This window comes from Anomaloglossus baeobatrachus, chromosome 1 (assembly GCF_048569485.1).
Source record: "Anomaloglossus baeobatrachus isolate aAnoBae1 chromosome 1, aAnoBae1.hap1, whole genome shotgun sequence".
NCBI classification, from domain to species: Eukaryota; Metazoa; Chordata; class Amphibia; order Anura; family Aromobatidae; genus Anomaloglossus; species Anomaloglossus baeobatrachus.
Genome location: NC_134353.1, coordinates 873,085,554 through 873,107,785, shown reverse-complemented (window position 1 = coordinate 873,107,785; position 22,232 = coordinate 873,085,554).

Below are 22,232 nucleotides of genomic sequence, written 5' to 3'. Positions count from 1 at the left end.
GATTCCAGATCTTTCACCTGTACCACAGACACAAGCAACATAGGAGAGTTCAGGAACATACAAGTAAGGACTCGAGTTGCCTGTCAGGTCGGTACCTAGGAGCAGAGCAGAAGCAGAGCCGGCTGCATAGTTCACACATCAGCAGGGCCACAAACACACAGTGCAGGCAAGGAAGCCAAAACGGCCCGGCTGGGTGGGAGAAACCCTGAACCCCTCACAGACTCCGTGGACAGTACTCTGCTGAATGCCATCTACAGTAAAGGACAAAGAAACTGCAAAACCGTGAGTCTGCCTGTTTATTGTGCTCGTGTCCTGCTCCCCCCCCATAGACTAACATACTGCCCCGGGGAAAAGGCTCTACCCGTGGGGAGCCGTCCCATCTCAAGCTGCCTTCCATCACCCCGGAGGTTCTGCAGCAGCGGTGGTCATCTCTGATCACATTCCACGGGTGGCGTCACGAACATAACCCCCCCCTTTTATTGTGGAACCAGGGAGCACAGACCGGGTCACGACACCGTGATCCCCTTTCCAGAAGCAACCCCTTGGCCCGGTTCTGGGTATCTCCTTAACCCCTGGCGACACAACTGCAATGCGCTGCACACAAGGTAAGTGACATAGCTAATCCGGAGAAATATAGTACATTTCTAATTGGAGGTATTTGCTAATGTGGCGCCCTGGACAAGCCGGGGGCCACAGGTAACAACACACACACCCCCACCCCCAGCAGTTCACAGCAGACATCTCCAGTGAGACCTTCCTCGGGCTCAGCCAGACACACCAGGTGGGCGGAGTCAGGAGAAGGAGACGCCCACCCAGGAGTTTAGCTGGCCTGAGGCAAAAAACAAGCCCAGTCAAGTCCAGGGAGAGGAGGAGAGAGAAGGTCTGCAGGGAGACAGAAGCAGACAGGGGCCTAGGTTGGAGCCTAAGGCCCCCGTGCAGAGAGTGAGACAGACGGTAGTGGCCGTCTGCGAGAGCCGGGAAGACAGTTGGTGGAACCGAAGGTAGCTGGGGCTGGGCGGTGGCCCACCGGTACTGAATCGGGGAGCCAGCTGGAAACCGGATTGCAGGAGGAGCGTGCTCGGAGGTGAAAGAGAGGACTTACATTACCAACCTGGGGTCAGGGGAAAAACACCGCAGCCGCCTGTGGGACCCGTCCATCCAGCCGTTTGTTTCAGCAGAGACTCTGTGTGCATCATTGGGCTGAGTGAGTACCACCGTGCCGTGCGGCACAGCGCTGCCCCTGCGACCCTGCACCTCGCCAGGCCCCGTAGCCCGCCTGCCATCCATCCCTACCCCATCACCGGGCCCCGGGACAACCAACCCCCTACCCACAGAGGGGAGAACTAACAACAAAGCTGCTCCCTGTCACCGCTCCCGGGATCCCCGTCCAGAGCAGCGGTGGTGTCACAACCTCACCACAACCGTGGGTGGCGTCACGGACAATCTCCCTTACCTAACCCCCTTTTTACTGTGGAGCCTGGGATCACAGACCGGGTCACGCCACCGTGATACCCACAGAAGTGACCCCGTGGCCCGGATCTGAGTACCCCTAATCCCCGGGCGACACATTTGGCGTCACGAACAGGATCCTACCGCTCTGCCGTTTGGTAGAAGTGCGCCTTGTTACCGCCGGAGGTGTCCGGCCGAAAATTTTGCATCAGCCGCCATCTTGGGCGCGAAAAATTTCCCGCTCGAGCGTCTTCCCCGAGCAGGAAAGGCGCGAAAGTGGAGCCCCGCCCCCTGAAGAAGGAAGTGCTAAAAAGAGACTAAGGGGGACGGGATGGCGTCCGGCCGCATGTGAACCGCGGCTGTGGAAGCAGGGACGCCAGGACTCTGCCAGTGTTTGGTTCCTGGAACACCGCTGCACGAGATGTCCCGTCCGTCCGGCACCGCTGAAACCTCAGTGCCCGTGCCCGTGGCCAACGCCCCGACCGACCCGTTACCTCTGTCACCGGTAGCGGAGCTCGCAGCGTCTGTGAGGGAGGGCCCAGGTCTTACCTTTGTCACCGCCCTGCCACCGGTCCCGGCTTCCATCCCAGCCGCACCGCCGATGACGACGGCCCTGGCAGTCCGCCCGGCCGCGACGGAGATGACGACAGCTCCGGCAGTCCGCCCGGCCGCAACGGCAGCGAAGCACCCATCCCGTTAACTATCTGGGCAGCCTGGTTCTGGACTGGGGTCAAGGGGTGCTGCCCATTTCTTAGGGGCAGCATCAGGGCCAGGTTGTTTGGGTGGGTGACTAAAGGACCCGTTCCGTTGCCATTATTAAAAGTGTTTGATTGATGTTGCAACGTTAAAGTGATATGCATCCCGTGATGGGAAGTTAAAAAGTAATGCTTGTGTTTTAATGTTTGATATGCCTTTCTACTTTTTGCAGTTAAAAGAAAAATAAAACCGGTGATGGACGGGCAGCCCGCGGACGGTCTGCATTTTGCTAAGGGGGAATGTGGCGCCCTGGACAAGCCAGGGGCCACAGGTAACAACACATACACACCCCCACCCCCAGCAGTTCACAGCAGACATCTCCAATGAGACCTTCCTTGGGCTCAGCCAGACACACCAGGTGGGCGGAGTCAGGACATGGAGACGCCCACCCAGGAGTTTAGCTGGCCTGAGGCAAAAAACAAGCCCAGTCAAGTCCAGGGAGAGGAGGAGAGAGAAGGTCTGCAGGGAGACAGAAACAGACAGGGGCCTAGGTTGGAGCCTAAGGCCCCCGTGCAGAGAGTGAGGCAGATGGTAGTGGCCGTCTGCGAGAGCCGGGAAGACAGTTGGTGGAACCGTAGGTAGCCGGGGCTGGGCGGTGGCCCACCGGTACTGAATCGGGGAGCCAGCTGGAAACCGGATTGCAGGAGGAGCATGCTCGGAGGTGAAAGAGAGGACTTACATTACCAACCTGGGGTCAGGGGAAAAACACCGCAGCCGCCTTTGGGACCCGTCCATCCAGCCGTTTGTTTCAGCAGAGACTCTGTGTGCATCATTGGGCTGAGTGAGTACCACCGTGCCGTGCGGCACAGCGCTGCCCCTGCGACCCTGCACCTCGCCAGGCCCTGTAGCCCGCCTGCCATCCATCCCTACCCCATCACCGGGCCCCAGGACAACCAACCCCCTACCCACAGAGGGGAGAACTAACAACAAAGCTGCTCCCTGTCACCGCTCCCGGGATCCCCGTCCAGAGCAGCGGTGGTGTCACAACCTCACCACAACCGTGGGTGGCGTCACGGACAATCTCCCTTACCTAACCCCCATTTTACTGTGGAGCCTGGGATCACAGACCGGGTCACGCCACCGTGATACCCACAGAAGTGACCCCGTGGCCCGGATCTGAGTACCCCTAATCCCCGGGCGACACACTAATATTATTCTTACTACACTGACTACATATTGGGTTAGGATATTGGAGATGGGAATACCGTTTAACAATTATAAGGATGTTGAATAATGGATCTGTATACATTGGCATCCAAGAGACAAGTAGTATAAAATGCCTAACATGAACAGAACAATAACATTTCCTGGAACACCATACCAAAATAAATAAAACATAAAAATTAAATTGATTTGAAAAATAAGGAGAATTTTTAATATTTTATTATTTTTGCACATAAATTCTAGTTTGGGGCCTAGAGGTGGACACGTAGAGTAATTTTCTATTGAATTGCGGCCGGCGGTGGATCCAGGCAGCGCTCCAGTCTGATATTCAGCAACAATTGTGTTTACTTTTGTGCTAGAAGAGGCTTTTGTGACTAAACGCTGTTAAATAAGACTCTCATTTCTGGGTTTACTAGGTAATTGCCGCCGCTCAGCTCTCCAGAGCTTCCACGCTGAGTCTTATTTTTGTTAGGGATCTAAATTCACCTTGGAAAATTGAAATACATCCTTTTTTTTTCTCTTGTGCGGCCTGTTCTGAACCAGCACAAGCAATGGAGCCATCTGTATCCTGACTCCAGTATGAGCATGGAGGATATGACAAGTGGAAGCATCGTAGGCTCATGAATGTCACAGACAGCAGGCCGGGCTGCAGAATTAAGGTTCCTTTGCATGTAAATGTTTACCGCTGCCTGCGCCTTGACACATGAGCTATGACTTGAAAGGAATTCAGGCTCCAGCAAATTTTGCATTGCTCTTCAATGTGGCCTCTGGGACTGAATAAGGGCAAATCTATTATACTGTTGCTATGGAGACCCTGGCACAACTGCTGATAAAGAGTGTCTGATGTTTGGTGAGCCCCTGTAGCCGGGTACAAGCCATTCAGTATGAAAGAAGGCAGTGCATGGAATATGAGAGTGTGTGATTATGCCGCACGCATGGGCGCAGAATGAAAGCACGAGCAGGAAGAGGTTAGATGAGAGGAACATTATGAAGGGATGTCATGTATCACCATGCTGGATGTGCAAAGAATTTAATGCCTCCAGCAATTTAATGTACCGGGCGCGAGTCATCACACAGATATGATGAGGACAGCAGAAAAGTCACAGAAAAAAAGATGCATTTATTTTCTTCCAACCAATGAAATACAGGAATTCATTTCAGCAGAATGTGAGCAATAATCCGGTCCAAATCACATCTGTGGTGTGTGTGCAATGTGTGCGAGTGTCCAGAAAATGGAGAGAGAGAGAGATATGAGATAGATAGATATAGCGATAAATATGAGATAGAGAGATAGATAGATAGAGGGATAGATAGATAGAGGGATAGATAGATAGATAGATAGATAGATAGATAGATAGATAGATAGATAGAGGGATAGATAGATAGATAGATAGAGGGATAGATAGATAGATAGATAGATAGAGGGATAGATAGATTAGATAGATAGATAGATAGATAGATAGATAGATAGATAGATAGATAGATAGATAGAGGGATAGATAGATAGATAGATAGATAGAGGGATAGATAGATAGATAGATAGATAGATAGATAGATAGATAGATAGATAGATAGATAGATAGAGGGATAGATAGATAGATAGATAGATAGATAGATAGATAGATAGATAGATAGATAGAGGGATAGATAGAGGGATAGATAGAGGGATAGATAGATAGATAGATAGATAGAGGGATAGATAGAGGGATAGATAGATAGATAGATAGATAGATAGATAGATAGATAGATAGATAATAGATAGAGGGATAGATAGATAGATAGATAGATAGAGGGATAGATAGATAGAGGGATAGATAGAGGGATAGATAGATAGATAGATAGATAGAGGGATAGCTAGATAGATAATAGATAGATAGATAGATAATAGATAGATAGATAGATAGATAGATAGATAATAGATAGATAGATAGATAGAGGGATAGATAGATAGATAGATAGATAGATATAGGGATAGATAGATAGAGGGATAGATAGATAGATAATAGATAGATAGATAGATAGATAGAGGGATAGATAGATAGATAGATAGAGGGATAGATAGATAGAGGGATAGATAGATAGATAGATAGATAGATAATAGATAGATAGAGGGATAGATAGATAGATAGATAGAGGGATAGATAGATAGATAGATAGATAGATAGAGGGATAGATAGATAGATAGATAGATATCAGATAGATATAGCGATAAATATGAGATAGACAGATAGATAGACAGATAGATAGAAAGACACATATATGTGATAGGTAGAAATATGAGATAGATAGCAATGAGCTATAAAGATTTAAGATAGACAGGCAGATAGATAAATAGATAGATAATTTTTTTGTATATATATATATAAGACGGACAGTATAGAGTGGGACCCAGAAAGGGAGATTACATTGCCATTGCAGTGTGCGACTGTTTTTCTCTTAATTAGATACATAGATAGAAGAGGAAAAAATAGGAACCACATATAGAATAATAATAATAATAATGTGGAAGGCTATCAACAGACCTTAAAACCCATTAGCAACAATATAAATGAAAAATGGATAGCAGCACTCCAAACTATGGATGAAAAAAGTGGACTTTATTAGCCCATATGGCTATATGCACCATATTGGCTAATAAAGTCCACTTTTTTCATCCATATTTTGGAGTGTTGCTATATCCTTTTTCATATAGATAGATAGATATTAGATAGACAGATGGATAGATAGATACTGTAGATAGAGAGTGATAGATAGAGATATGTATAGATAGATAGATGAAAAATAGATAGATAAATAGATAGATAGATAGATATGAAGTAGATAAGTTAGATAGATACTACAAAAAAATAACCAGCACATCCTTAGGCCCGTTTCACACGTCAGTGAAAAACAGTGATGTTTTTCACTGGCGTGTAAAACACGCACATGTCCCTGCGTGTGCCGTGAATCACGGCACACGTGGGTTGTCTAAGTGCAATCCGGGCTCCGTTCTCCGTGGCCCGTGATTGCACTTAGAATTCAACTCACCTGCGCCCGCTCCCGCTGTCCATGGTGCTGATCGCTCCCGCGACGCAGCATCCGGCCGGCGGTGACCCCCGCAGCAGCTGCTTCCGGGTCGGCTGTGTCGTGCATCATGAATATGCGTGACAGTAATGAGGCGGCTTAGAAGCAGCAGGGAGGACGGGCTGCAGAGGACATCGCTGGAGCCGGGTGAGTTAAAATGTTTATTATTTTAAATGCACGTTTTTTTCTGGCACGTGTTTCACGGACCACACCACTGCGTGGTCCGTGGAACATCAGTGATGCCAGAAAAAAATGGACATGTCTCCATGCAGCAATCACGCACACGCGGGTACGCTGCACGGAGACACGTGCAGTGAAAAATCACTGACGTGTGAGCAGACCCATTCATTATAATGGGTCTGCGTATGTCAGTGATTCTGGTACGTTTAAAAAAAAGCACAAACGTACCAGAATCACTGACGTGTGAAAGGGGCCTTACAGAGTAAAGCAAGTTGAACAGGTGCAAGCTGCTGTGACTGCATACTATACAAGCAAAAGAATACAACAGCCTGTGTAAGCATCAGGATGTCTGCACACATTGCATTTATGAAATGTCATCTTTTTTTAGCATATTATTGGAGATAATAAATATAATAATAATAATCTTTATTTCTATAGCGCCAACATATTACGCAGCGCTTTACAATTCAGGAGTATCATATACAAACAAGTAAGAGTTATAGAAAATACAATAATTTGAGGGGAAAAAAAAAGACAACCCTGCTCGTGAGAGCTTACAATCTACAATGAGATGGGGGGAGGGAAAGGTACAAGTGTTTATTTACAATGACAATCTAACCATCTCAAGTAAACTGGGGATAGATAATGGCTGCCTGGACCAGTTGGCCAGAACCTTGAGATGCATTTGGGTGCGGTGGAGTTTGACGTGGGGTTATGTTCTGAGAAGGCGGGGAGTAACTATATGAATTTAGTTCGGCTAGGGAGTGTGATAGGCTGCCCTAAAAAGATGCATTTTTAGGGTGCGTCTGAAGCTGAGTAAGTTGTGATTCGTCCTAGTGTGGCGCCCTGGACAAGCCAGGGGCCACAGAGAACCACACCTACACACCCCACACTCCCGGTCAGGCACACCGAAGTCAGACAAAAAACCTTGTTGCCTTCCTCCAGGGGCTGATGTTCACACCAGGGGGTGGGCCAGGCAGTTGGCCCCGCCCACCGAGGAGTTCACAGTCCTGGAGGCGGGAAAAGTAAGGAGTTGAGTTTGAGAGTGGAAAGTGGAAGGAAGGAAAGCGGTAGAGGAGCAGACTGAAGTTGGTCCGGGTGTGTGGCCTGGACGGATCAGCAAGGTTGGCAGACGGCGGTGACCGTCTGCAGGAGTGGCCTATTGGAGCTTGCCGTAAGGACCGTGGACGGGCGGTGGCCCGGCGGTACCGGACCGGTACGCAAAGAGAAGCCAGCACCATCCGGCAGGGGCTTACGGACCCCGGCAAGGCTAGGAGCCGCCGTGAATTTGCCAAATCCATTAGCGAAGGGAACCTCCTGGGTTTCCCAGCAGCCAAGTCCCGACAGAAGGCAACCGTCCAACCGAGAGAGGGAAACACAGTCACCGCCAAGGCTAAAGTTCCCAGGGCCAGAGCCTGCGGGCAAAAGGGGCTCCTCCAGCAACCATCCAAGCTGGGGAGCGGGTTACCGGTGGGAACCCATTGGAACCGTTACACTACATAGGTGCAGGGAAAGGCAGTCACCATCAACCTGCCGGGAGAATCAACACCGCAGCCGTCTGTGGGACCCGTCCATCCAGCCGTGTGTTTTACCGAGAACTGTGTCCTCATCATTGGCTGAGTGAGTACCACCGTGCCGTGCGGCACAGTGCTGCCCCCGCGACCCTGCACCTCGCCAGGCCCCGTAACCCGCCTGCCATCCATCCCTACCCCATCACCGGGCCCCGGGACAACCAACCCCCTACCCACGGAGGGGAGAACTAACATCCAGGCTGCTCCCTGTCATCGCTCCCGGGATCCCCGTCCAGAGCAGTGGTGGTGTCACCAATATCACCACATCCGTGGGTGGCGTCAAGGACAATAACCAAATCCCCACCATCCAATCCCCACCCTTTTCACTCACGGGCAAGGAGCGCCACTCGAGTCCCCGGGATCTGGCCCACCGCTCGAGCCACCACCGAGCAGCCGCAGCCGCAGCAGCCGCGGCCAGACCCAAGCAGTGGGAGAGCGCAGCGACCCTTCCTCCGCCCGCGACACTAGCTTCTTGAGGGTAGAGCGTTCCAGAGGATTGGTGCAGCTCGGAAGAAGTCTTGGGTCTGGAACTGGGAGGTTCAAATTAGTGTGGATGTTAGGCTAAGTTCACATTTCCGTTGTTTTGTATCAGTCACATGCGTCGTTTGACGCATGAGACTGATGCGCTGTACAACGCTGTACAACGGATGACAAAGAACAGAATTCTTTGTCGGATTCCGTTGTGTGCGGGGGGCGGAGTTCGGGGGGGACGGGGCCGTGGCACTGAGGACGTCAGTGCCGCAGGGACTGCAGGACAGGTGAGTGTGTGTGTGTGTGTGTACACATGCTGAATGCGGGAGGGGGCGGAGCTGAGCGGGGGGCGGGGCCAGGCGCTGAGGATGTCAGTGGCAGTGCTGCGGTCTGCATGGCTGGGGACAGGTGAGTGTGTGAGTGAGTGTTGTGAGTGTGTGTGTACATGTGCGGAGTGCGGGAGGGGGCGGGGCCGAGCGGGGAAGTGTCGGCCTCCCTGCACACGTAACCAGACTAAATATCGGGTAACAGCAAAGCACCCAATGTTTACCTTGGTTACCCGATATTTACCTTGGTTACGGGCCTACACCGCTTAGCGCTGGCTCCTTGCACCGTAACCAGGGTAAATATCGGGTAACCAACCAAAGCTGGTGACGTGTGCAGGGAGCCAGAGAGCATGCGCAGCGTAATCCGACGGATCGCGCTGCTCAAAAAACGTTACATGCTGCGTTCCTCCCGCCCGGCGGTCAGTCGTTCCACGACTGATCAGTCGGGCGGAGGGTGCAACGCAGCATCATCAGTCACAGTCCGCTGCTCATACAAGTCTATGGGAGCAACGGAATCCGCTAAACGGATTCCGTTGTTTCCAAGAGCAGCGGATTGTGACTGATACATTTTAGCGGAAATGTGAACTTAGCCTTAGTTGAAAGTTATTTGCAGAGCATAGAGAATGGGTGGGGTGATAGACAGAGATGAGGGCAGAGATGTAGGGGGGTGCTGCACTGTGGAGAGCTTTGTGGGTGAGAACAAGCAGTTTGAATTGGATCATGTGATATATGGGCAGCCAGTGCAATGACTGGCACAGAGCAGAGGCATCCAAGTATCGGTTAGCTAGATAGGTGACCCTGGCTGCTGCATTAATGATGGACTGTAGAGGACAGAGTCTAGTTAGGGGGAGACCAATTAATAGAGAGTTACAGTTGTCAAGGCGGGAGTGGATCAGGGCCATAGTGAGGGTTTTTGTCGTTTCCATTGTGAGAAAGGGATGGATTGTAGAGATGTTCTTGAGGTGCAAGCGGCAAGAGAGGGCAAGAGATTGTATGTGGGAGGTGAAGGAGAGATCAGTGTCAAGTATAACACCCAAACAGCGGTCCTGCTGCCTAGGACTTATCATTGTGCCACACACAGACATGTCGGGTTTAGGAAGGTTGGAAGATGGAGGGAAAAGAAGAAGTTCAGTTTTGGAAAGGTTACGTTTCAGATAAAGAGCAGAAATGATGTTGAAAACTGCAGTCAGGCAGTCACTGGTGTTCTGTAGAACAGTGGGAGTGAGCTCAGGGAATGAGGTGTATAGTTGTGTGTCATCTGCATAAAGATTGTACTGAAAGCCAAATCTGCTGATGGTCATTCCAGTTGGGACAGTGTAAAGGGAGAAAAGTAGAGGGCCAAGGACTGAACCTTGAGGGACCCCAACAGTGAGAGGAAGAGAAGAAGAATGAACGGCCAGAAAGATAGGCAGAGAACCAGGAAAACACAGTGTCCTTTAGGCTGATAGAATGGAGCATAGAGAAAAGGAGATGGTGGACAACAGTGTCGAAGGCGGTAGAGAGGTCAAGAAGAATAAGCAGAGAGTGGTCACCGTTACGTTTTGCTGTCAATAGGTCATTGTTCTCTTTGACAAGGGCAGTTTCTGTTGAGTGTAAAGGACGGAAGCCAGACTGTAAAGGATCTAGAAGACAGTGAGTGGAGAGGTAGCGGGTGAGGCGAGAGTAGACCAGGCGCTCCAAGAGTTTGGAGATGAAGGGGAAATTGGAGACTTCTCTGTAGTTGCTTGTGCAGGACGGATCAATAGAAGGGTTTTTTTTAATAATGGAGTAATGATAGAGTGTTTGAGGGAGGAGGGGAAGATACCAGAAGAGAGAGAGGGATTGAAGATTTTAGTCAGGTGAGTAGTTACAACTGGAGAGAGGTACTGGAGTAGGTGTGAGGGAAAGGGATCAGTAGGGCAAGTCGTAGCACGAGAAGAAGAGAGGAGCCTGATAACTTCCTCCTCTGTTCCATATTTGACTGAGCACTCCTCCTCACATCAGCCTAAAAGCCGCTTTACACACTGCGATATCGGTACCGATATTGCCAGCGTGCATACCCGCCCCCATCTGTTGTGCGACACGGGCAAATCGCTGCCTGTGCCGCACAACATCGCCCAGACCCGTCACACTACTTACCTGCCCGGCGACGTCGCTTTGACCGGCGATCCGCCTCCTTTCTAAGGAGGCAGTTCGTTCAGCGTCACAGCGACATCACAGCTGCGTCACTGAACCGCCACCCAATAGAAGTGGAGGGGCGGAGATGAGCGGGACGAACATTACGCCCACCTCCTTCCTTCAGCATAGCGGCCGGGAGGCAGGTAAGGGGAGCTTCCTCGTTCCTGCGGTGTCACACGGAGCGATGTGTGCTGCCGCAGGAACGAGGAACAACTTCGTTACTGCTGCAATACCGATTTTTGAGAATCGACCCCCATGTCACCGATGAGCGATTTTGCACGTTTTTGCAACGATGCAAAATTGCTCCTAGGTGTCACACGCAACGGCATCGCTAATGCGGCCGGATGTGCGTCACCAATTCCGTGACCCCAACGAGTTCGCATTAGCGATGTCGTAGCGTGTAAAGCCCCCTTTAGGCTGTTTTCAATTAGTGCCGGATCTTATTTGCCCTTTATAGGGAACCTGTCATGTCCACCATGCCCTCCAATCCCCCAGCATTTGTATATTTACAGCGAGTATGGAAAGTATTCAGACCCCTTTACATTTTTCACTCTTTGTTTCATTGCAGCCATTTGGTAAATTCAAAAAAGTTCATTTTTTTTCTCATTAATGTACACTCTGCACCCCATCTTGACAGAAAAAAAACAGAGATGTAGAAATTTTTGCAAATTTATTAAACAAGAAAAACTGAATTATCACAAGGTCATACGTATTCAGACCCTTTGCTCAGTATTGAGTAGAAGCACCCTTTTGAGCTAGTACTGCCATGAGTCTTCTTGGGAATGATGCAACAAGTTTTTCACACCTGGATTTGGGGATCCTCTGCTATTCTTCCTTGCAGATCCTCTCCAGTTCCGTCAGGTTGGATGGTGAACGTTGGTGGACAGCCATTTTCAGGTCTCTCCTCTAAAGCTGTTAAGAGAACATTTGGCTTCAATGATGTTATTGAAGAAACCCGCTCGAATGTGCGAGACTTGCAGAGCATTGGCGATCCACAGAGGGAGGCATGTTTGATAAATATTACTCTTATGGTCCCATCAAAGAAAGGCACGTTTTGGGGGCCTGGTGGGTTCACACAAAGTAGACAGATTGTGCGTTAAGACATAGATTTTATATGTATATTTTATGTAATAGTAATGCAGTCTAAGGGCTCGTTCACACTGGAGTATACATCGGATGAGTGCTATACAATGTTTTATCAGATAGCACTTGCTGCAATGTTATACTATGAAGCAGTGCCCATCAGCACTTTTTTCTTATGCCAATTCAGCTTGGGTAAAATATATTGCAGCAAGCTGCGATTTGCAGCATATCTCGGATGGTGTGCACCCTTTAAAGTCTATGGATGCATTCAAAACATCAGACTGCACTTGGATGACATCAGAGTGCAGTCAGATATACGAAGACACAGACTATGAAGAAAATGGAGAAATGATGTTCTCCATCTTCTCCTCACCTGTGCGAGAGAATTGTAACACAATGAGTGACACTCATCTCAAACTCTGATCAGTGTCATTTGCCTAATGCATCTGATTCTCTGACATGAGAAAATTATTGCTAGTCTGAGTAAACACAAAATCTTATACAGTGTGTCCACCCATATCCTGTCTACCGCCATTAACTTGAGAATGGCGGCAGCTACAGTCATATGAAAAAGTTTGGGCACCCCTATTAATCTTAACCTTTTTTCTTTATAACAATTTGGGTTTTTGCAACAGCTATTTCAGTTTCATATATCTAATAATTGATGGACTGAGTAATATTTCTGGATTGAAATGAGGTTTATTGTACTAACAGAAAATGTGCAATCCGCATTTAAACAAAATTTGACTGGTGCAAAAGTATGGGCACCCTTATCAATTTCTTGATTTGAACACTTCTAACTACTTTTTACTGACTTACTAAAGCACTAAATTGGTTTTGTAACCTCATTGAGCTTTGAACTTCATAGGCAGGTGTATCCAATCATGAGAAAAGATATTTAAGGTGGCCACTTGCAAGTTGTTCTCCTATTTGAATCTCCTATGAAGTGTGGCATCATGGGCTCCTCAAAACAACTCTCAAATGATCTGAAAACAAAGATTATTCAACATAGTTGTTCAGGGGAAGGATACAAAAAGTTGTGTCAGAGATTTAAACTGTCAGTTTCCACTGTGAGGAACATAGTAAGGAAATGGAAGAACACAGGTACAGTTCTTGTTAAGCCCAGAAGTGGCAGGCCAAGAAAAATATCAGAAAGGCAGAGAAGAAGAATGGTGAGAACAGTCAAGGACAATCCACAGACCACCTCCAAAGACCTGCAGCATCATCTTGCTGCAGATGGTGTCAATGTGGATTGGTCAACAATACAGCGCACGTTGCACAAGGAGAAGCTGTATGGGAGAGTGATGTGAAAGAAGCCATTTCTGCAAGCACGCCACAATCAGAGTTGCCTGAGGTATGCAAAAGCACATTTGGACAAGCCAGTTACATTTTGGAAGAAGGTCCTGTGGACTGACGAAACAAAGATTGAGTTGTTTGGTCATACAAAAATGCGTTATGCATGGAGGCAAAAAAACACGGCATTCCAAGAAAAGCACTTGCTGCCCACAGTAACATTTGGTGGAGGTTCCATCATGCTTTAGGGCTGTGTGGCCAATGCCGGCACCGGGAATCTTGTTAAAGTTGAGGGTCGCATGGATTCAACTCAGTATCAGCAGATTCTTGACAATAATGTGCAAGAATCAGTGTCGAAGTTGAAGTTACGCAGAGGATGGATATTTCAGCAAGACAATGATCCAAAACACCGCTCCAAATCTACTCAGGCATTCATGCAGAGGAACAATTACAATGTCCTGGAATGGCCATCCCAGTCCCCAGACCTGAATATCATTGAAAATCTGTGGGATGATTTGAAGCGTGCTGTCCATGCTCAGCGACCATCAAACTTAACTGAACTGGAATTGCTTTTGTAAACAGGAATGGTCAAATATACCTTCATCCATTATCCAGGAACTCATTAAAAGCTACAGGAAGCGACTAGAGGCTGTTATTTTTGCAAAAGGAGTAGAGATGAGCGAACCGGTCCCGGTTCGGCTCGAGTTCGGTTCGCCGAACGGAGGTCTCGTTCGAGTTTGGTTCGTCGAACCGAACTCGAACTGCATAGGAAACTATGGCAGGCAATCACAAACACATAAAAACACCTAGAAAACACCCTCAAAGGTGTCCAAAAGGTGACAAACAACTCACAACACAACACAACACAAACACATGGGAATGTGACAAGGACATATACTCATGCGAAAACAAAAGAGCTGGACAAGGAAAAAGAGGAGGACACACAGATATATGCAAGGAAACGTTGATGCCATTATTGTGCAACTTGAGCCCTGCTCATTTTAGGCTTCCAATCTGGATAAATTGCCTAAGCTTGCCACGTACGCCTTGGGGATCTTGTCATGTCCTGCAGCCAGCGTTCTCTCTGAACCTGTCTTCAGTGCTGCTGGGGGTCTGCTGGCAGATAAGCACACGTGTCTGTCCACTGACAATGTGGACATGGCTCTCAGAGGACTTTTCTTCCCCTGGGTCAGCCAGGGGAGGCGAAAGGCACGCGTATTTTTGAGAGTGCTTCATGCAAAGCATCTGTTTCATTTTGAAAAGGGGGATCAAGTGATGCCAGTCAAGTGGAAACGAGGGAGACTGTGGTTGGAGTCCCCTCGCTTTTGAAAAAAGAACCAAGATGAACAAGTCATGGCTCTCAGAGGACTTTTTTTCCCCTGGGTCATCCAGGGGACAAGAAAGGCACGCGTACTTTTGAGAGTGCTTCATGCAAAGCATCTTTTTCTTTTTCCAAAGGGTTGTCAACTGATGCCAGTCAAATGGGGTGTGTGTGGCCCAATTAGTGGAAACGAGGGAGACTGTGGTTGGAGTCCCCTCGCTTTTGAAAAAAGAACCAAGATGAACAAGTCATGGCTCTCAGAGGACTTTTCTTCCCCTGGGTCATCCAGGGGACGTGAAAAGCACGCGTATTTTTGAAAGTGCTTCATGCAAAGCATCTGTTTCATTTTGAAAAGGGGGATCAAGTGATGCCAGTCAAGTGGGGTGTGTGTGGCCCAATTAGTGGAAATGAGGGAGACTGTGGTTGGAGTCCCCTCGCTGTGTTTTACATGATTTTCGAAGGGCATGACATGCCTAAGAGGTTGAGTTTCATCATCTGCAACTTGTTGGCAACAGAAAGGCTGCCTTTACACCCTTTTGAGACCGAGGATTTTCGAGACCTTATGCCCATTGCAGTGCCCCAAGAGCCGATGGCCAGTCGTCACTCCTTCTCCAAGAAAGGCGTGCCCGCGCTACCACAGCAGGTCGCACACAACCTCACCGATTCCTTGAGAAACTCTGTGTGTGACAGGGTGCATTTCACCACAGATACATGGACCAGTAAGCATGGACAGGGGAGTTACATGTTGCTGACTGGGCACTGGGTAACTATGGTGAGAGATGGAGAAGGGTTTGCTGTACAAGTCTTGCCGTCCCCACGACTTGTGTGTCAATCCTTCCTCTGTATGTACAAGTTCCTCCACTGCTTCTGCCTCCTCAACCTCGTGTGGGTCCTCCACCTCGGCCCAAACCCTGTGTGGTCAGGCCACCCTTCCTTGTAACTGCGCCCAAGGAATCCCACGCACCTCCTTACTATGCTGGCAGCAGAGCTCAAGGCCATCAGGCGGTCAAATGTTTACTTTGAAATGTAGGGGAAATGTGAGACACCGCTGAGGAATAGTGGACGGTTAGCTCTGGAGAGTGAGACCGAGTTTCATCAATGGTTGTCTCCACTCAACCAGCAGTCAGGGAAGGTCGGGTGCGACAATGATGAAAACCAGTCTGCGACCCATCTTCAGGGCAATGTGACACACGTGCCTTGTATGGCTCACGTGTTGAACCTGGTTGTCCAGCAATTTTTAAAATACCATCCCTGCTTACATGGCCTTGTGCAGCGGGCACGCTGCTATGTGCTCACTTTCATCCTTCGCACCCAGCAGCTCAACAACTTTCATCGCTTCTGAAGTCTTTTTTAAAACACTATCCCGGCCTACATGGCCTTCTGCAGAGGGCACGGTGTAACGCCTGCCTGGATCGACACACTCAGATGGGCTGTAAAGGATAGGCTAGAGGCAAGCCACTCACCAAGCTGGACACCCAGAACCCTGAAACCCTTTAACCCCTATACAGTGATTTGGAATTACACAGGGCCCAAGTTGATCAATACCTGTGGAAGGCTGCAGTTCCAGAGAATAGTAGTCATGCAGGGTCAAAAACATTAGTTGAGGAAGAGGAACAGAATGGGATGGCCAGGACTTAATCAGAAAACAAGCAGAGGTGAAATGCGGATCGGCCAACGAGGTACATAAACAGCAAACAGGAAAAGTAGTCAGGTGACAAGCACACAAAATCATAAAACTGAACTGGGGGTAACAGTAACAAGAGGTTCATAGCTTTGTCTGGCAGTGGTCTGCAGACAGGAGGGGCCTAAAAAAGGGTGTGGTGTCTTCCCATTGGTTGTAGCTGAATGATGGTACTTCATCTGTGAGATACCCACCACCTACATTCAGCCTGTGATTCTGTATCTGTCAAGGTAACGCAACCCAGTGGGTGACCATAACCTGCGTCCACCTGCGCCGCAGGCAACGACTCCTTTCCCATCATCAGCACTATGCACGAAAGGAACACGTTGTCACCTGGCGACCGGAGTCCAAATTGATAGAGTGGACTACGTTGGTGACTTAACAGCCGTGTGCGGCAATGATGCAAACCTGTCTGCGGCCCTTCGTCAGGGCAATGTGATACACGTGCCCTGTATGGCTCACGTGTTGAATCTGATTCTCCAGCAATTTTTAAAATACCATCCCGGCCTACATGGCCTTGTGCAGCGGGCACGCTGCTATGTGCTCACTTTCATCCTTCGCACCCAGCAGCTCAACAACTTTCATCGCTCCGGAAGTCTTAGGGTCTGGCGGTTAAACGCCGGAAATGCGATGTTCCGACACTCAGGAATTGGAATCTGCACATGTTGCAGCGTGTCTGGCAGCACCGCAGAGCCCTGCTGAAATACGGTATGACGTATACCCTGGGCTAACTTGATCCAGAGGTGGTGCAGATCACGCTGCTGGAGTGGTGTCAGATCAAGGACCTATGCACCCTTCTACACAGTTTACAAATGTCAACGAAGATGTTTAGCACTGGCGATGCCATTCTCAGCGTGAAAATTCTGGTCATCTACAAGATGGAGCACACTGTAAGCATTATTCGGAGTCAGGTGTTCGTCCAAGAGGAAGGGGAGGAAGTACAGGAGGAGTCATATGCAGAAGGGATAATAAGATCTACAAGGTCCATACGGTGAGCGGCACCTAGGCGGCAGTCATGGTGGGGGATAGGGATTAACAAGGGCGCATAGTATCAGCAAAAATTGTGAGGAAGGTGCAGGAGCCCATGAAGAAATGGAGGACGAACTTGCGATGGGCATGGAAGACTCAGCAGATGAGTGAGAGCTTGCTCACATTTCGGTTGTGCAAGGTTGGGGGGAGAGGGCAGAGGAAGGAGGCACGATTCTCACCTCTCTGCCACCAACACACCAAGGACTTGGTCCTCCTGGATGCACAAGACACATGAGCGCCTTCTTGCTGCACTACCTACAACATGACCCTCGGATTGTACGAATTCGAAGTAATGCTAACTACTGGGTTGCCACACTGTTAGATCCCCAATACAAGACAAAATTTGGCGAAATAATTCCTGCCATAGAAAGGGACGCGCGTATACAGGAGTATCTGCAGAAGGTGGCACGGATTCTTAGATCTGCTTTTCCAGTAAACACCAGTGCTGCACAGAGTGAATCTCAACGCTTTGTCATGGATAGGAGGAAATGGTCTTTTACTTGTCCACATCTGAGGGACCGAGGGCTGGCTGCTGTGCTGAGATGGCGTTGAGTACGGTGTCCCTGCAGAGTTGCACTTTTGGTCATATACCAAATGAGTTGAAAAAGGACAAATGCTTGTGGAAAGGGGAACAGGTTTGTTGGAAAGGGGAAAAAAGTTTTCGTCCGTGGGTTTGTTGGTTAAGCAAAAGTAACATTTGATGAAGAAACACCATCTGTTACGGTGGGACTGGCAGATTTGGATAAGGTGGTATATACTATGTTACCGCTATATAACGAAAATTAATAAGAAATGAAAGAGAAAGGTATATATCCCCATCAGCAGTCAATGTCCACCGTGCTCCCAGATGGAAAAGGAGAGGTTGGCAACTGGAAGGTTAGGTGGAGGATACAGATCTATGTGGCTATGAAACTAATAGTAGCCTGAACCGAGTTAGACGCCACTCGGATCTTGAGACTGGGAGCCCTGTTAGCGTCACAGGGTCCATACGCCCACCCAGCCCAGGAACTCTCTGTTAACATCACAGGGGCCATTCAGTACGCTGACCGTGTGCATTGGGGCCACACCTGTGGACAGCAGGCGCATCAGCAGCAGCAAGCCTGTTAATGCCACTGGGCTGCACAAGCATTACTTGTAGGACAGGAGCTGGTCTTAACTGTTCTGCGTTACTAACTGTGGTGGCGGCCTGCATCGACGCCCTATCCCTGCCTACCTCTGGCCTAAAGCCGCAATGGGTTCAACACATGGAGGTGTGCTCTTTCGGAGCATAATAGAAGACTGCGCACCTCCTTGTTGGCTCCAGCCCGTTTTATAACCTGGGTCCGCCCCAAACCAGGGTGGAGCACAATGCACCTCCTGGAGACAAAAGCAGAGTGACACATCATGAGTGGCATAACTAGCGTCCTATTTGGAACCGCAACTTCAATAATGACCTCATGGCTGCCACGACACAAACACCTCATCAGTCATCGTCTGACCATCAATAATCAGGTGACAAGTCATAGGGGCGGGCCTCTGCAAGCCATTTGGGAGTGGCCTGGCCACATCGTCAGGACACCTGATGCCCTGTGGTCTATATGGGCCCCCCACATCAGGGGCAGGGCCAAAGAGTTCATTACCGGACCTAGTCTCTGATGCAGTAAGTGCCTGAGCATGGTCAGTTGCATGAAATACAGTCTCTGAAAAAAGACTATCAGCTTTAGCATGGTGGCTAGGCACAAAACAGGACTTAGACCCGGCACGGAATGCAAGTACCTGTGCAAACAGGCTTTTCGCACTAAGTGTGGGAGCATGCGCTGTATCCCGAAATGAAGACTTAGCCTCAGGAATGGCACAGTCAGGCTGAGCATACTCACTAGGCGAAACACTGTAGTTAGGCTGCAGCTGGGGTAAATCGGCACACGCATGCGCACTAGCTGCCTCTCCACACTTACACGTGGAGGAGAAATTGCTCTTCGGGTGTGGACTTGGAGATGCTGTCTATGAACAGAAGGAAAAGCTAAAGGAAGCCTCACTTTCTATCCCTCCGAATTATCAAATGCAACAATGAATTCCCTGAGTTTGCTATAACATTAGCGTAGCAAAATGTGCATGAGGGTGTCATGCAGAGGTGCTAGAAATAGCTTGGCACCAGTGGGACAATAATGAAATACAACAGCCAGTTCTATGATGCCACTAAATGGCATCATTTTTTGCTATCATTATAGCTTATTAAAAACAGAGCAGGAGGGTGTCCTGCACAGGTGCTAGAAATAGCTTGGCACCAGTGGGACAATAATGAAATACAACAGCCAGTTCTATGATGCCACTAAATGGCAGTATTTTTTGCTATCATTATAGCTTATTAAAAACAGAGCAGGAGGGTGTCATGCAGAGGTGCTAGAAATAGCTTGGCACCAGTGGGACAATAATGAAATACAACAGCCAGTTCTATGATGCCACTAAATGGCAGTATTTTTTGCTATCATTATAGCTTATTAAAAACAGAGCAGGAGGGTGTCCTGTACAGGTGCTAGAAATAGCTTGGCACCGGTGGGACAATAATGAAATACAACAGTCAGTTCTATGATGCCACTAAATGGCAGTATTTTTTGCTATCATTATAGCTTATTAAAAACAGAGCAGGAGGATGTCTTGCACAGGTGCTAGAAATAGCTTCGCACCAGTGGGACAATAATGAAATACAACAGCCAGTTCTATGATGCCACTAAATGGCAGTATTTTTTGCTATCATTATAGCTTATTAAAAACAGAGCAGGAGGGTGTCATGCAGAGGTGCTAGAAATAGCTTGGCACCAGTGGGACAATAATGAAATACAACAGCCAGTTCTATGATGCTACTAAATGGCAGTATTTTTTGCTATCATTATAGCTTATTAAAAACAGAGCAGGAGGGTGTCCTGCACAGGTGCTAGAAATAGCTTGGCACCGGTGGGACAATAATGAAATACAACAGTCAGTTCTATGATGCCACTAAATGGCAGTATTTTTTGCTATCATTATAGCTTATTAAAAACAGAGCAGGAGGGTGTCTTGCACAGGTGCTAGAAATAGCTTGGCACCAGTGGGACAATAATGAAATACAACAGCCAGTTCTATGATGCCACTAAATGGCAGTATTTTTTGCTATCATTATAGCTTATTAAAAACAGAGCAGGAGGGTGTCCTGCACAGGTGCTAGAAATAGCTTGGCACCAGTGGGACAATAATGAAATACAACAGCCAGTTCTATGATGCCACTAAATGGCAGTATTTTTTGCTATCATTATAGCTTATTAAAAACAGAGCAGGAGGGTGTCCTGGACAGGTGCTAGAAATAGCTTGGCACCAGTGGGACAATAATGAAATACAACAGTCAGTTCTATGATGCCACTAAATGGCAGTATTTTTTGCTATCATTATAGCTTATTAAAAACAGAGCAGGAGGGTGTCATGCAGAGGTGCTAGAAATAGCTTGGCACCAGTGGGACAATAATGAAATACAACAGCCAGTTCTATGATGCCACTAAATGGCAGTATTTTTTGCTATCATTATAGCTTATTAAAAACAGAGCAGGAGGGTGTCCTGCACAGGTGCTAGAAATAGCTTGGCACCGGTGGGACAATAATGAAATACAACAGTCAGTTCTTGTATGCCACTTAATGGCAGCATTTTTTGCTATCATTATAGCTTATTAAAAACAGAGCAGGAGGGTGTCCTGCACAGGTGCTAGAAATAGCTTGGCACCAGTGGGACAATAATGAAATACAACAGCCAGTTCTATGATGCCACTAAATGGCAGTATTTTTTGCTATCATTATAGCTTATTAAAAACAGAGCAGGAGGGTGTCCTGCACAGGTGCTAGAAATAGCTTGGCACCGGTGGAACAATAATGAAATACAACAGTCAGTTCTTGTATGCCACTTAATGGCAGCATTTTTTGCTATCATTATAGCTTATTAAAAACAGAGCAGGAGGGTGTCTTTCACAGGTGCTAGAAATAGCTTGGCACCAGTGGGACAATAATGAAATACAACAGCCAGTTCTATGATGCCACTAAATTGCAGTATTTTTTGCTATCATTATAGCTTATTAAAAACAGAGCAGGAGGGTGTCATGCAGAGGTGCTAGAAATAGCTTGGCACCAGTGGGACAATAATGAAATACAACAGCCAGTTCTATGATGCCACTAAATGGCAGTATTTTTTGCTATCATTATAGCTTATTAAAAACAGAGCAGGAGGGTGTCCTGTACAGGTGCTAGAAATAGCTTGGCACCGGTGGGACAATAATAAAATACAACAGTCAGTTCTATGATGCCACTAAATGGCAGTATTTTTTGCTATCATTATAGCTTATTAAAAACAGAGCAGGAGGATGTCTTGCACAGGTGCTAGAAATAGCTTCGCACCAGTGGGACAATAATGAAATACAACAGCCAGTTCTATGATGCCACTAAATGGCAGTATTTTTTGCTATCATTATAGCTTATTAAAAACAGAGCAGGAGGGTGTCATGCAGAGGTGCTAGAAATAGCTTGGCACCAGTGGGACAATAATGAAATACAACAGCCAGTTCTATGATGCTACTAAATGGCAGTATTTTTTGCTATCATTATAGCTTATTAAAAACAGAGCAGGAGGGTGTCCTGCACAGGTGCTAGAAATAGCTTGGCACCGGTGGGACAATAATGAAATACAACAGTCA